This window comes from Dermacentor albipictus, chromosome 8, assembly GCF_038994185.2.
Source record: "Dermacentor albipictus isolate Rhodes 1998 colony chromosome 8, USDA_Dalb.pri_finalv2, whole genome shotgun sequence".
Taxonomy (NCBI): domain Eukaryota; kingdom Metazoa; phylum Arthropoda; class Arachnida; order Ixodida; family Ixodidae; genus Dermacentor; species Dermacentor albipictus.
The window spans coordinates 27,955,859-27,969,884 of record NC_091828.1 but is presented as its reverse complement, the minus strand read 5'-3'; positions in this window follow the sequence as shown (position 1 = coordinate 27,969,884).

Sequence of the window (14,026 nt, the reverse complement as noted above, 5' to 3'; positions counted from 1 at the left end):
TGCTAAGAAAAAAATGTAACAAAATTTGTGAGATAGCCAAATTGTAATGCCCTCTCACTAGCACTATCTCCGAAAAAATCAAAATTTTCCTTCGAACAAGTATTCCCCTACAAAAATTTAGGTGGAGGCACTACAGTTTGGCGGGCAAGGCTGCCGCCGTCGATATTCCGGGCTGGCTTGCGTGGTCGTCGGTCCGACGAAAAGGTCGCATCCTCAGACTCGCTGCTGCTCGATCCAGGGATACAGTCAACAACAAACGCAGCGGAATAGCGAGATCTGCGACCTCTCGAAGCGCGTGCGCCTCTCCCGGAGGCGGCCATTTTTGCTTTCTGCTTTGACGATCGCGAAACTTCGAAGTGCGTTCGAAAATTCGCGCCTGGTGGGGAAAAGGCGAACTGCTTAGAAAATGAACATACCGTTATTCTCCTTTACGTCCTACGGTGCAGCAGAGTATCCGTGAACGGCGCGGAAAGTATCGAACGCGGCCTTTCAAATCATCCGTAGCGGGCGGCCATTTTTGCTTTCTACCTCGACGAGCGCGAAAGCTTCGCCGCGCGTTGAAATATCGCCGCCCGGGGGGAAAAGGCGAACTGCTTAGGAAACAACAGAATAGTTCTCCTTTTTCACGTCCGATAGCGCAGTGTGCCCGTGAGCGGCGCGGTAAATCTCGAAATCGGGGTTTCAACCCATAGCGGGCTAACGCTGCCCAATGGGCACGGCACAGAAAGAGCTGGGTAATGAGACTTCCAAACGAGACACTTTACATAGTGCGAGGCAACTCGTGTGCAAAGCGCACCAGTATAACATTGAAACATCGGACCATGGGCTCTACCTACTCTGTCGAACATCCCGGCGAACGTCAAGTCTGCAACTGTCACCGTCTACTGTAGACATAGCCACTGAGATAGCTGGAGAATCACACATACATGTCAGACGGCGGCGTCTTTTCTCATGCTGGACTTAAGAATGCATGTCGATTACACCGTCGATAGATGACTGACGACTTCGGAATCTGTTGATAAAATGAGAAAAGCCACGAGTTATCTAGAGTAGCCATTCAAGCATGCTAATTCATTCTATAACGCGATCAACCCAGCTTTTCAAGGTTGTCTTTCGATAAGACGGAAAATTGTATAGCCATTTGATATATTTCAGCAGAGATAAGAGACGGCTGCTCTTCCAACTGTCGGGCGCAGTAACCGGGTGTGGCATGGAATTTGAGAGCAACAGAGCTTCGACAACGAGATGAGAAATTGTGGGGTACGTAATGCTATCAGTTCCTGCAAAAAGCAGATATTGCGGCGTCAACACCGTGTATGGTGAATGGCGCATTAAAACCGTCATCACTAAGTGATGGAAAGGCCAATGGAGAGTGTGATGATGGTGTGAAGGAGTCATTCACAACTACTTTGCAGAAATATTCGATGAACTCCACTCCACACTGTCCTTCCCGTCGGACCATAGCGCTGAGCATTGCAACTGCGGCGGAGGTTATCGACGCCTTCGCACAATGCACCAAGTTCTGGAGAAAGCGTTTCTCAATTCCAGAGAGACACAGAATACCCTTCATTGCTGTTTCTACAGCTTCTCAAGAAGCCGTAGTACATTTTGTTGATCATAGCGAGAAGTAAAATTATCTAACTGTATTCTGGTCTTGTATTTCACTTCTAGTAATGCCGTATCGTGGAAGTCGCTTGTTTTGGTCATCAATAGGTGATGTAGGTGCACATACACTGATATATTTTGTCATGTCACATAAAGGTAATGCAATGACAGCTCTGAATTTGGAAATTTATTACGTTTTCAAAGAAGCAAGATTTACCGATTCTTTAAATAGCTGCCAAAACTGAACCTCAAAGCGTACTAAGCTGGATCTGGAGCTCATGTACTAGGCGTACATAAGCTGAATATATGTCGGAAGATGGTCATTACAACGAACGTCGAGATCGCTACACCAACGTGTAGCAGGCAGCAGGCTTCTTGAAAGAAATGAAAAGTCTAAAACACCTGCTGCATTTCGCCGCGCAATGACATGCAGGAGACCCACAATTGATCTCCGTCAGCCCTTCACTAAACGTAGAGTGTGCGAGGTCTCTGCCCCATGTGGTGAATGAAGCGTAACGAACGGAGGACAACACCACGAACATGTACAAATTATGCAGTTGCTGTCCTCGCCTACCAAATATCCGCACTAGTAGAGAGTGTGACTTCACTAATAAACATTAACATGCGACTTTATAAATTCAAGTCACAAAAACATATTTTTTATGAATGAGTGAGCAGTCCTTATAGTACAAGTGTATCTTTATATTAGACGTTGCTATGTTTTCAATGTACATGAAAATATCTTCGTAGTTGCCATAACTGTATTCGTCTTTATCTTGCATTGTACACTATTTTGAGTAATCAAATTTCCTGGTGATGTGAAATTTGTGAATGTGTCTGTTTTCCTGCTGTCCCTGTATGGTCCCCAGGTCCCCTCAAGTTGTCTATGACAACTTTTTTGCCTGGAGGGATTCCAACTTAGCGTTGGAAATCGAGTGAAAGTGAAAGCCGAGCCGATCGAGGCATTATCGACATTAATTTTGCCGACGACTACCTGGAAATTCCGGAAGCTTGTATGGATGACCGATAAGAATAGTGTATCTTTAATGTTTAAGCTATGCAACCAGAAATTGCTGAAAATGTGCACCAATTATAATGTATAGTTAAGCAAATGTTTGTACGGGAAGGATGTGCTCCAACTTAATGTGCTGGTATTGTTACATTGCGAAAATGGCTGTGGCTTAGGTAAGGTTAAGCACAGGATGCGAAGCATACTAGCCTTTATTTTAGTTGTTGAACCACTGTTTAGCCTGGTGAACTGCTGTTGCTTGGCTATATTTGGTTCGGCTAGACGAAGAAACAACTCATGCATTACTGCTTCGCCTTCAAAAGTGGAACGCGACAGCGTTCCCGTCGACCCGCCAAGGGGTGTAAGACAATGGGCTACAGGGCAGCGACTACGCGCCCCGCATTGGACGCGGTGAGCGTCGAGCAAAGCAGCGTTCGGCGCGGCAACGAAATGTGCGCCTGAGCAAGAGACGCACGCCTTAGAAACAGCTCGTTTCTAAGGCAACACCGCATTCACTAGAGGCGCTTTTGTACCGCTATGAAGCATCGTACTCGTGGCTCAGTGGTAGCGTCTCCGTCCCACACTCCGGAGACCCTGGTTCGATTCCCACCCAGCCCGTCTTGCAAGAGTTGAGCCAAAGCCACTTCTCCTCTGTCGTGACGTCACGGTGTCACGTGGTTTCATGGCGACACCGCCGCGCCTGAGGAGCTGGGTTGAGCTCTCGTAATATGCTTCGCATAAAAACAAGTAAGTACTCTTTCTGCCCTTTGGATTATTTGTTAGTAAGAACGGAAAATAAGGATGCCATATTCGGTTCACATATTACAACTCTGAGATAGCAGTACTTGAACATTCATTGCCCAAAGCCAGTCAGACAGGCTCGTAGGACCTTCGCAATTCGACTGCCTGAGTTTTCGTAATTGTTTTATAATAGCACAATGATGTGTTTTTGCAGGACCGTTAAGAGCTCGTTTCATAACACATCTAAAACATGTAGCATTGTCTCACCAAGAAGCATCTCTAAACCGCATATTAAGCGCATCGTATTTATCAGGTGCGTCATCATGACTCGTACCTGGTCATTTTAGCATTTGTCCTCCTCGATCGCTCTTAAGTAAATTTTGCACTACGCAGTCTTGCTGAACAGTTTCGATGGTAATGACGGTCAGTCAATGTCCTTATGAGTTCGCAACGGCGTCGGCCTTCTTAACGAAGGGGACAGAGGTCCTTTAATAAATCTTGGAGAGGTTTGTGTGGTGGCACCCCAGTCTAGTTTGCGCTTTCCTTACGCATCATGCTGCCGCAGAAGGCAACTTGGCCACATATCTCAATGGAAAAGGTAAACTAACGAAAGGAGAAGTTTTGCTCTTTTGGTCCTGCTGCATTTGTGACGTTCACGGCGCATTTGACGGCCTCCCGACGCGTCGAGCTGCGTGTAAGTGGAATCGTCCCGCACTGCTTTTTGAAGCACAGAAATATCATTCTTGATTTTCTCCAAACCTTCCCATACCACTTTCCTGGAGCAGTTTGCGCAATTAAAAGGCAGCGGCACCACAATTTTCCTTTCGCTGACACTCTCCACACCACTGGCAGCTCACATATCTCTTATAAAAACTCTTATGTGTCCCTGCTCTCTGCCCCTCTCAGCCATCCGCCGCCTCAGACTGTGAGCCTACCCCATGCCATCCGGAGAAACATCACCGTACGTCCTCTACCTCGCAACATGCACCTAGTGCACCACGCACAGCGAATAGAGGCCCGGGCCCTTGCCATACACAAGCAATACGGGACTTTACCCTCTACAGCCTACACGGACACGGGGTCTTACCCCAGACGCGCAGCCACAACAGCCACCGTTGTCGTCGACAAAGAACATCGGAGTAGCATTTCGCTCACCCGAAACAATTCCCTCCAAGCCCAGGAAGCGGCCATAGCCATCGGGCTCTCCCAAGCAGAGATTGAAGTCATAGTCACCGACTCCCAAGAGCCGTGCCGAAACTTTGCTAGCGGCAGAATTCATACCACTACACTCAAATTCATAAATCAAAAGCCGCCAACGAGATCAGACATTATCTGGGCGCCAGCTCACCACGAGATTGCTGGTAATTAGGTTGCCAGCCACGTGGCTCGATGTTCGACCCACCGAACCGACGCCGAGGAATCAGAACCCGAGCGCATGCACCCTCTAGTCTCGTACCAAGACATCACAGAACACTACAAGCTAACCCGCAGAACATACGCACCCCCTCACAAGTCACTACCTAGAGGGCAGGAGCGATTCCTCCGAGCTCTACAGGTTAATACATTCACCATCCAACCAGAAATCACCTCATAGCCCCTACACAATTCTCTCCGCAATGCCGCTTCTGCGCAGAGCCCGGGTCCCTCAGGCCCACAGAAGGTGGTTGCAGAGAGGCACCATTAAATCCTCCGAACCCTAACCACACCAACGAGCTTTGGGAGAGAGCCTTGGCCAGCTCCGACCTCGAGGATCAGCAACGGCTGATTGCGAGGGCCCAGGACGCGGCTCGAGCTCAATGCATTCTGGAATGAGGACGCCTCTCCAATGCTGCATTTACCTAATAAAACTGTTTATTCTCTCTCTCTCTCTTGAGGTAATTACGGCACTGCAACAGTTTTAATGCGATTTGCTTTCTTGGGATACATCACGAACATTGCTCTATGTAACGGCATAGCCATCGTTCTTTCATACCGACCTAAAGTCACTGGGTATGTTCGACTGCGTACCATCTGTCCCAGCTAATCTTTAGCAAGGTGTTAGACAAAAAAAGATTGAAAAAGAAAACATGGTGCAAGATACGTTTTCAACGACTAAGGTGTTCTGGCGTCAGAATTCTGCCGAGCGAACGCCGTAGGTCTAGAAATCGTATCTTGGACTTCGTTTTCTTTGTAATCTCTTTTTTTTCTTCATTGAACAGCTTGAATAAAGTTAGGTGGGACACCCTGTATATTTCATATAACGTCCCTGCTTCTTTTTCAATTATGACTAGCGTTGCCATTATGATGATATACGTGGTGATGGTGGTGGTGGTGAATTGTAGCAACAGGCGGGTTTAGCCTGGCGAACAAGGCCGGCAATTGCTTCGCCCGAGCGTCTCGCACAATACCGCTGAAGGGTTTCACCATATGTCCACCAAACCAGTCTCTCTTAAGAATTCGATCAGGAGACGTGAAGTTTCTTTGCGGGCTATAACTGATCCCTCGGGAAATATAAGGTGTTGCAGGCGCGCATGCGGAAGGTCCTTGTTTTGCAGATTCTTCAGGAGAGTGTCTCTTTCATCTTGGAATTGCTGGCAGGACCACAAAAAGTGCTCAGTGTCTCCTGTCTCGTTGCATGCCGTACAGTTCGGAGAATTGATTCGCCCCGTTTTGAATAACCAGGCCGGTGTATTAGCAGATCCTGTCCTTATTCGATATAGAAGTGAGGCTTCCTCTCGGTGCAGTCTCTTGGTTACGCAGGGCATATGCGGTGGAACCCAAAGCGACGCAAAGTGATTTCGAATGTCAGATTTTTGCACTTTATTACTCTTTGGAGCCTTGATTTTGCGAGGATGATAGAGCGCTGCGTATGCAAGCGCATCAGCTTTTTTCGTTTCCTGAGATACCAATGTGGGAGGGAATCCACTGAAACTTTACTGTGAAGCCTTTGTTGTTGAGTTGTTTCACGATGGCTAGTGATTTGCGTGAGAACTTGAGGGATGGCAAACCACGGTATACTGTAATGCGGCCTGTGAGTCCGTAAGGACAACCACATTCTGCGGAGGCAAAGTCTTTAATTTGCGCAGAGCAGAAGCTATTGCTACGCCTTCCACAACTGTCGACGAGGCTATACAGTCCAGACGGCCAGACCACGTATATCTTAGAGAGGGAATATAGAATGCAGCTGCGCAGCGGTCTTTGTCTGCCTTGACAGAGCCATCTGTGTATACTTGTAGATGATTCGAGTAAGTCGTGTTCAGGTGTTCCAGGACTAATGGCTTATCTTCTGCAGATGGAATGCAGCTCTTTGATTGCAATCGTGGTACACCTAACTTGCATGTGATGTCCTCGAATGTCCAGGGTGGTTCTATCCTTTCCCTCTGTCTCGAGCAGCGCAATCCTAATACGCGAAGCGTGTTCAATGCTGCATAAAAATGTGAGCGCGGCCTGCTACCCATACGTCGTAAGAGGGCTCTACCCGGCGTAGACTCACTCAATCGTAGTAGCTGGATCATCAGAGCCTCGGAAGCCTGAAGTCGTAGAGGGCGTGACTCAGCTTCGTAGAGCACGTTCTTGTTTGAAGCTGGCTGAGGGACTCCAAGGCAAAGTCGGATACCTTTTCTGTGGATCGCTTCTAAGCACTCGTATTGGCTGTCTGAGGGTGACATCAGAGGTAGCATCAGATATAGGTATTTGTGATGGACCTTTTATTTTCCTGAACGTACCTTAGTAGCGGTGTTACAAAGGCTACCCGTTTATCTTCAATGGCTCTTGGTTGACACGGCACAATGCTCAAAGGAATGCCGTTTTCACCATACCACTGTGACACACTGTCTTCAATATGTCTCTTCGTCGGCTTGTTTTGACGAGCGTGTATGGCGCGTATAGAAAGGAAGCTTCGAATCCGGTGATCGCCTTTGCACTGGCGCATGGCCTTCCCCTTCAATGGCGGAGGGTCTGGTTGAACGCTTTTCTTTTTTACACCACTATAACATTTCGCAGATAAGATGGTACTTGCCACGCAGGCATGTAGAGCATACAAAATATGCACAGCACTTCCTCTTATTGCGTTAGAATTCCTGAGCATTCCGTTTCCAGGATGATTCAAGCCTTCGTCTTCGAAACAAAAAAGTTGGAGCCGTCCCACTCTGTGAAGGTGGATAACCAGCGAAGCTCTAGCACATCGCACAGGTTAGACAAGCGTTCATGTACTTCTTTTCATCATTTTTACTCATTTTCATTTTATTGTACCCTCAAGACCGAAGTATTGCATAGTGGAATGGGTAAAAGCGTACACGTAGGTAAATAACAAAGCAGCAAAAGGTGGTTAGTTGTTACAGCAAAATTGATTACTTAATTTTATTTGGGAGGGATGGTCTCGGATAAGGCCGAAGGAAACTGAGTTGTCCTCGATTGCGACTACTGGGTCCGGAAGGTGGTTCGATTCCTGAGAGGTCGTAGGAATAAATTATTTGTTACATGTTCTGGTTTGGCATTGAATTATTCCAACCTTGTGGCTATGATCAATGTGAAAGGAAATGTAGGTAGGAGATAATATAAGATTATCGCGCAGGTAGGAATTGTGGAAATATAGTTTATAATACAAAGCAAGGCGAAAGCGCTTACGTCGAGCTGAGAGAGGCGCAAGTTGCAGAGTTTTTCATGGCAGTTACGCGTGATGTGCGGTTATAATTGCTATCAATGAAACGCGCGGCATTGTTTTGGATTAGTTCAAGAGATTGAATAAGGGTTTCGAGGTGCGGGTCCTATATGGATGAGGGGTACTCCATTTTACTCCTAATAAGCGTTTTGTATAAGAGTTATTTTAATGATGTAGCAGTAGAAGAAAAAATTCGGCGAAGGCAGCCTAGCATGCGATTTGTATTGACAATTACCTTATCGATGGGCAACGACCAGGATAGTGACGATGTTATGTGGACGCCTAGGTATTTACAGCAGGTTACGACCTCTAGGGAAGTATCATTCAGGTAATAGTTCGGCGGAAGAATAGTGCTGCGAGTTACACGCATACATTTACATTTAGTTGCGTTAAGTTGCGTTAACCATAGGTCACACCAGTTAGAAATGGCGTTTATATCGTGAAAGACAAGGCTAATGGTCCTAATGGTTGTAATGGTCGTGGCTGTAGTTTTGGGATTATAGATACATGGATTGTTTCGCTTACAACCTTGGAGCGATTAAATCTATACATGACCGTTGTTGAGTAGTTGAATCACTTGGATTGGTGTGGCACTTTATACCAATCTCTTCTAGCGCGAACTGAGTGAACCGCTTCGTGTCTGGTTTTAAAATGTCCGCATTGAAGTCTCCAACGACAATCACAGTGGTAGTGTCATCACCGCTTACGCATGCAAAGTGCGTTGTCATCAAATTCTTGATATCGCACTTAGGTATTGCTGGAGATACATACACTGTGGATATCATAATTCAGTCTTTCGTTTTTACAGCACAGATATTCCCACAGTCGGAGGCATTGTCCTCTTGCAAGACAAGTGTGTATGGTTGTACGTACATTGTGCTCTTTGCGTATATGGCAGCGCCTCCTGCTTGTGAGTCCACGTGCTGTTCACAAACATTTCCAGCATAGCTATAGACTTGAAGCAATGCGTCTCGATGTATTTTTTACATGTATTATTATTTAATATTACTATTATCAGGGGCAGAGTGCTTGGAGCCTGCTTCATATCCGCCGCGGGTCAACTCGGAATTGCACTACCTCCACGTTCGATTCGCGCTCACATTCTTTATCGTTGACACACAAGCACAAAGAATACATGGTACTCTAACCATACACATCTTCACTGTAAAATGTTAGCGCTTGTACATTATACGTGCACCTCCTCACGCCAGGAAGTATTTATCCTCTAATTTTTCAGGTCCGACCGCACTGAGATAAAGCGCAACATTATATCAGTAATCAGGAATGTTTTCACGCACATCTTATTTCCTTTGTAATCGACCACCACGGCAGTCCGTTTGTCGAGTATCCTGGTCCTTCTATGATAGCTGTATACCTTGATGGGCTTCCCACAAATGACTTGATGGGACAAAATAAGATTTTCAGTCATTATAGTTACTCAAGTCCTGCATCAACCAAAACGTGAATTCACCGTTCATTTTCTAGCAAATCAGCATAAAACAAGCGCGTTGTCGAAATTGCTAAATTAATAGTCTCTTGTGGTGCCTTCGGGTGTGACTGAACATCCCCCTTTGCTCGTTTGTCCTTTGTCTAGTCACCTTCTTCCAACTTCGGACTCTTCGGTTGTCGACTCCACTTTGGTGTAACTTCAAATACCGTTATGAGAGGAATAGTTACGGACACCTGCTCTGCCAAAGGAAGTGCCTCGCTGACTGACGCCGGCGGTCTGGCTATGCCATGATAGTGAGTTTACGCACACGTTCATCAAGACGTCCAGGTGTTGCTCTACGTTAGCATGAGTTCTGGCAAGGACCTAGCGCTGGGCGTCCTTCGTCATACCGCGGATTATTAATGGCACAAGTGGAATATCCTGGAAGATGAGTGCCCGCAAGTAACAGCAACCGGTGCTTCTCGTGGAAGCATTCGACGACTGTTCTTCTTCGATGGCTAAAGAACATAACTGTGTCCCATCTATCATTGGCGGCCGGGGGCGTTCGCATCAAGACCTCTTGTAAAGTTAACTCAATGGCCCTCCAGCGTGCGTCAGGAGGTCCCATTCATAATTTTTCTTTTGCATTACCAGCTACGTACGGGCGCATATGCATCATATGTAGCATATGGCGCATATGTAGCACGCGTTACTAACGCATTTTATAAGGTAAGCCATTCATTGCTAGTACATAGACTAAGCGTGCTTAATATTGATCCCGCCATAATTACTTACATAGGCGCTTTCCTTACGTATCATGCTCAGTTCGCCTTTGTTAACTATGTCTGCTGCCGTTGTTTTTTGAGAAATGAATCCTTCACGATCTTACCTCATCCATAAGCACAAGACATTGCAACCAATAGGCATACACGTTTCAAAGGGGGCTTTAGAATCTATTCGCTATGCTAAATTTCGAACTACAGCCAACAGCACTTAGTTATTATTCAATGGTATTTTTCTTTGTTATTAGTTAGTGAATTATATTGCGACCTCCTCACCTCCCTTTTATTGTTCTTTTATTTATATCTTTAGTCATTTTTTTTTCTGCCGCAACTTTTATTCTCTCTTTCAGAAAGGCGATAGTTCACTTACTTCCAACGGAGCAGATAATTCCCACGCCCCCGTCGTCCAGGCCGTTAGACAATGGTAGCATTAGTTACCTGAAGGGGCCGCGAGTCAACAACTGCATTGATATATCCTTTGTGACAATGTCCGTTGTTCAAAGGTTTAGCTGTTGCACTGACTTCGCGAAGAGTGGCAGCTACCACTATCTGATTCTGGTATCGACTTCCGGTTTTCAGACGCCTTGTCTTGAAGTCAAAATAAAATGCACAGACTGGGATGCTTGAACGGGTACCTCTAGGCGAGGTATTAAAGCTGCAACTCGAGACAGCGAAAGGGTGTCGACAATAGCGCATTGCCTGATGAAAACACCGTGTCCTGTACCATATTCCGGCCCCTTGATGCTCCTGGCCACGATGAAGAGGAGTACCTTCGCGCTATCCGAAGACGTGCGGAGAGAAAAGCACTACGCGCTAAAGATCTTGACGATTTGCGTGCCTCTCGACGAGCACAGCGCCCAATTAGACGCTATCTGAATAAATTATGTCGAGAACAGTGGAGGCATTCTTACGCGACGCTGGATGCTCATAAACCTGTGGCTAATATTTGGCATATCATCAGATGATTGCGGATGCCAGCCCAGAAGTTATACCTTTTCATCGTTTTTTCATTACACAAAGGACTATCCCCTGAAGCAAACTGCAGAATAATACTGTAGGCTTGTTTTTGGATGTGGGCGTCGCGGAATACGCAGCGTGTCTTCGGTTGGCAGACAACCTCCGCAAAAGTCTATGGATGACGTGTACCTACCCTTCACCATGGAAGAACTTTCAGTGGAGATAGCTGATACTACCAAATAATAAGTCTTTTCCCGGCATCGACGAAGCCAGCTACGAATATATTGCGCACCTTTCCTGCCACTGCCGTCTCCGGCTGCTGCGAATGCGCAAGAGTTCGTGGACAAGTGCTGCAGTGAAAGCTGAATGGAAACCCGCTAACATTGTACGTACGATCAAGCCTTCGAAACAGCCCACCGGCTAAGCATCTTTCCTACCTAATGCTTTGTTCATCTGTGTTGGGAAAATAACGGGAAAATTATTAATACGCGAATAATGTAACTTCTTGAAACGCGAGGCATCTATACAAAAGAAATGAAGGGGTTTCGGCAGAATAGATCAGCATTAGATCCCTGATTTCCTCTTTACAAGACCATCTAAGCTCTTGGTCTATTGCAGTCATATTTCTTGACATCAAAGCAGCCTTCTATTTTCTTTTACATCATTCATTTCTTGAGACCGCTGATGGCGTAGGCCTTGCATGGCGCCTTTATATATGGCTACCCAACTATCTCGAAGGCCAACAACTTTGCATGGCAACTCCTGAAGGTCTGACATCTTGCTATGTTCTTTAAAACGGAGTTCCACGACGGGAAATCTTTAGCCTTCTACTATTCAACATCCCTCTCGTTAACATGAAATATAGCCTGCCAACTGGGGTACATATTGACACGTGTACTAGTTTGTCTTTATCGGGCGACATGTTTCACCACCTGACGAATGTTATCGCACAGCGCAGGACGCACTAGTATGTGTCGGAAATTTCTGGGATGTTATTGATGGTTCCATCCGCTGTCTGTTGTGGCCGAATTGTGAAATCTGATCAGCGGGTCAAGCGCGTGGGCTTTTATACATCAGTCGTCGAATGTTCCAGAGCAATCGCTGGGACCGTGTGTCTTCCACAAAGTTCTACACTACTCACGTCGCGCATACATGCAATCAGATTACACAATTCGGTGAAAACAGACAGCGGATGGAGCCATCGATAATATTCCAGAAATTTCCGACACATGCAAGTGCGTCCTGCGCTGTGCGATAACATTTGTCAGGCGGTGAAACGTGTCGCCCGATAAAGACAAACAAGTACACGCGTCAGTACGGCGCTGTATGTTGCTGACATCTGTATATGGAGTGTGTCATGATCTATTCGAGTAACTCAGCAGCGACAACAGCCAGTGCTTTTCAATATGTCATCGTATCTTACATCGCGAGGGCTACATCTATCCCCAGACACTCGCGTTGCTATGCCCTTTACTCGCAAGCGCATGGAAGTAGCATGGACCCATTGCTACTTGGTGATCGAGCCCTTCCCTACGTACGGACACAGCGATTTCTCGGTATCTTAACCGACCGTAACCTCACTTGGACGCCGGCTTCCCCGGCGCAAGCCACCTATATTCTTCGTAGTCGATCGCATCCCCATCACCCACATCCTCGCCGACACCGTAGCCGAGCTGCCTAGCGTTCCCGCCACGGGCACAGATGGCCAACGTGGCAAGTCTTCACGTAGTGAACAACACTGCCATCGGGTCACATGGGCTGCGCTCAGTAACGGTTGAACGTTATCGATGGGCTGCACTGCCGTCAGCTTTTCCATACTGGGAGCGGACGTCCTCAGCCATTTCAACCCACGTGCGAGTGTTCGCGATCGGCGCCTGAAGGATAACGCAAAATCCCTCGATTACTTGGCTTACGTACGACAAGATATTTGCTGTTTACCCGTGACTCACGAAGCCCCGAAACGATGCTCTGCCCGTGAAACACAGGGCGGCGCATCAGATCACCACCACCGGCCCACATGCCGCCGCCAGGCCACGGAATCTCGCTGGACGGAGGTTGTAAGTAGTCCGCCGTGAGTTCGAACGTTATTCTTCCTTCCTCCAGCAATTGGTCTTAACCTCTCCATGTGGTTCCAAACCAGGACAGTGGTGACTGGCAGCCTTGTGGTGATTACCCAGCTTTCAATGCCGCCACTACTACGGATCAATGCCCCCTTCCGCACATTATTGACTTCGGCGCCCGTCTCGTTGGAATTTGATAAGCGCGTACCCCCTAATACTTGTCAAGCCCAGCGACATTCCGAAGAAAACAATCACTACTCCATTTGGCATTTCTGGGTTTCTTTATATGTCTTGCGTTTTGAAGAATGCGATGCAAGCTTTTAAAAGGTTCATGGACGAAGTTAGCGCAGACTCCCGTTTATTTTCATCTACTTTGACGACATTCTCATTGCAAGTCGCACAGACGAAGAGCCCAAAGAGTGCCTTCCTCTGCTGAGTTACTCGATGAACACAGCCTCGTCCTAAAGCACCAGCAATACATTTTCGGAGTTGAAGCCCTGCATTTTCTCGGCGATCGCATTTCACCTCAAGGTAACAACCCATTCAAATCACGGGTGCGGGCAATCGAGGACTTCAGCCCTCCAGCCGTCCGAAAATTGCGCGAGTTTCTATTTATTTTATTTACAGCTACTTTCGGTCCACATCAGGAACAAGACAGGAGTGGTAACAATATATCAACATACAGCAAGCAGTGAACGGAACAATAGAATACAGCGAAACAGCAATATATGCCCTATTGTTGAAAATATTCGGACAAAAGTTCGGAAAACTGCTCATGGGTCCCTGCGTTTACAATGTTTGCAG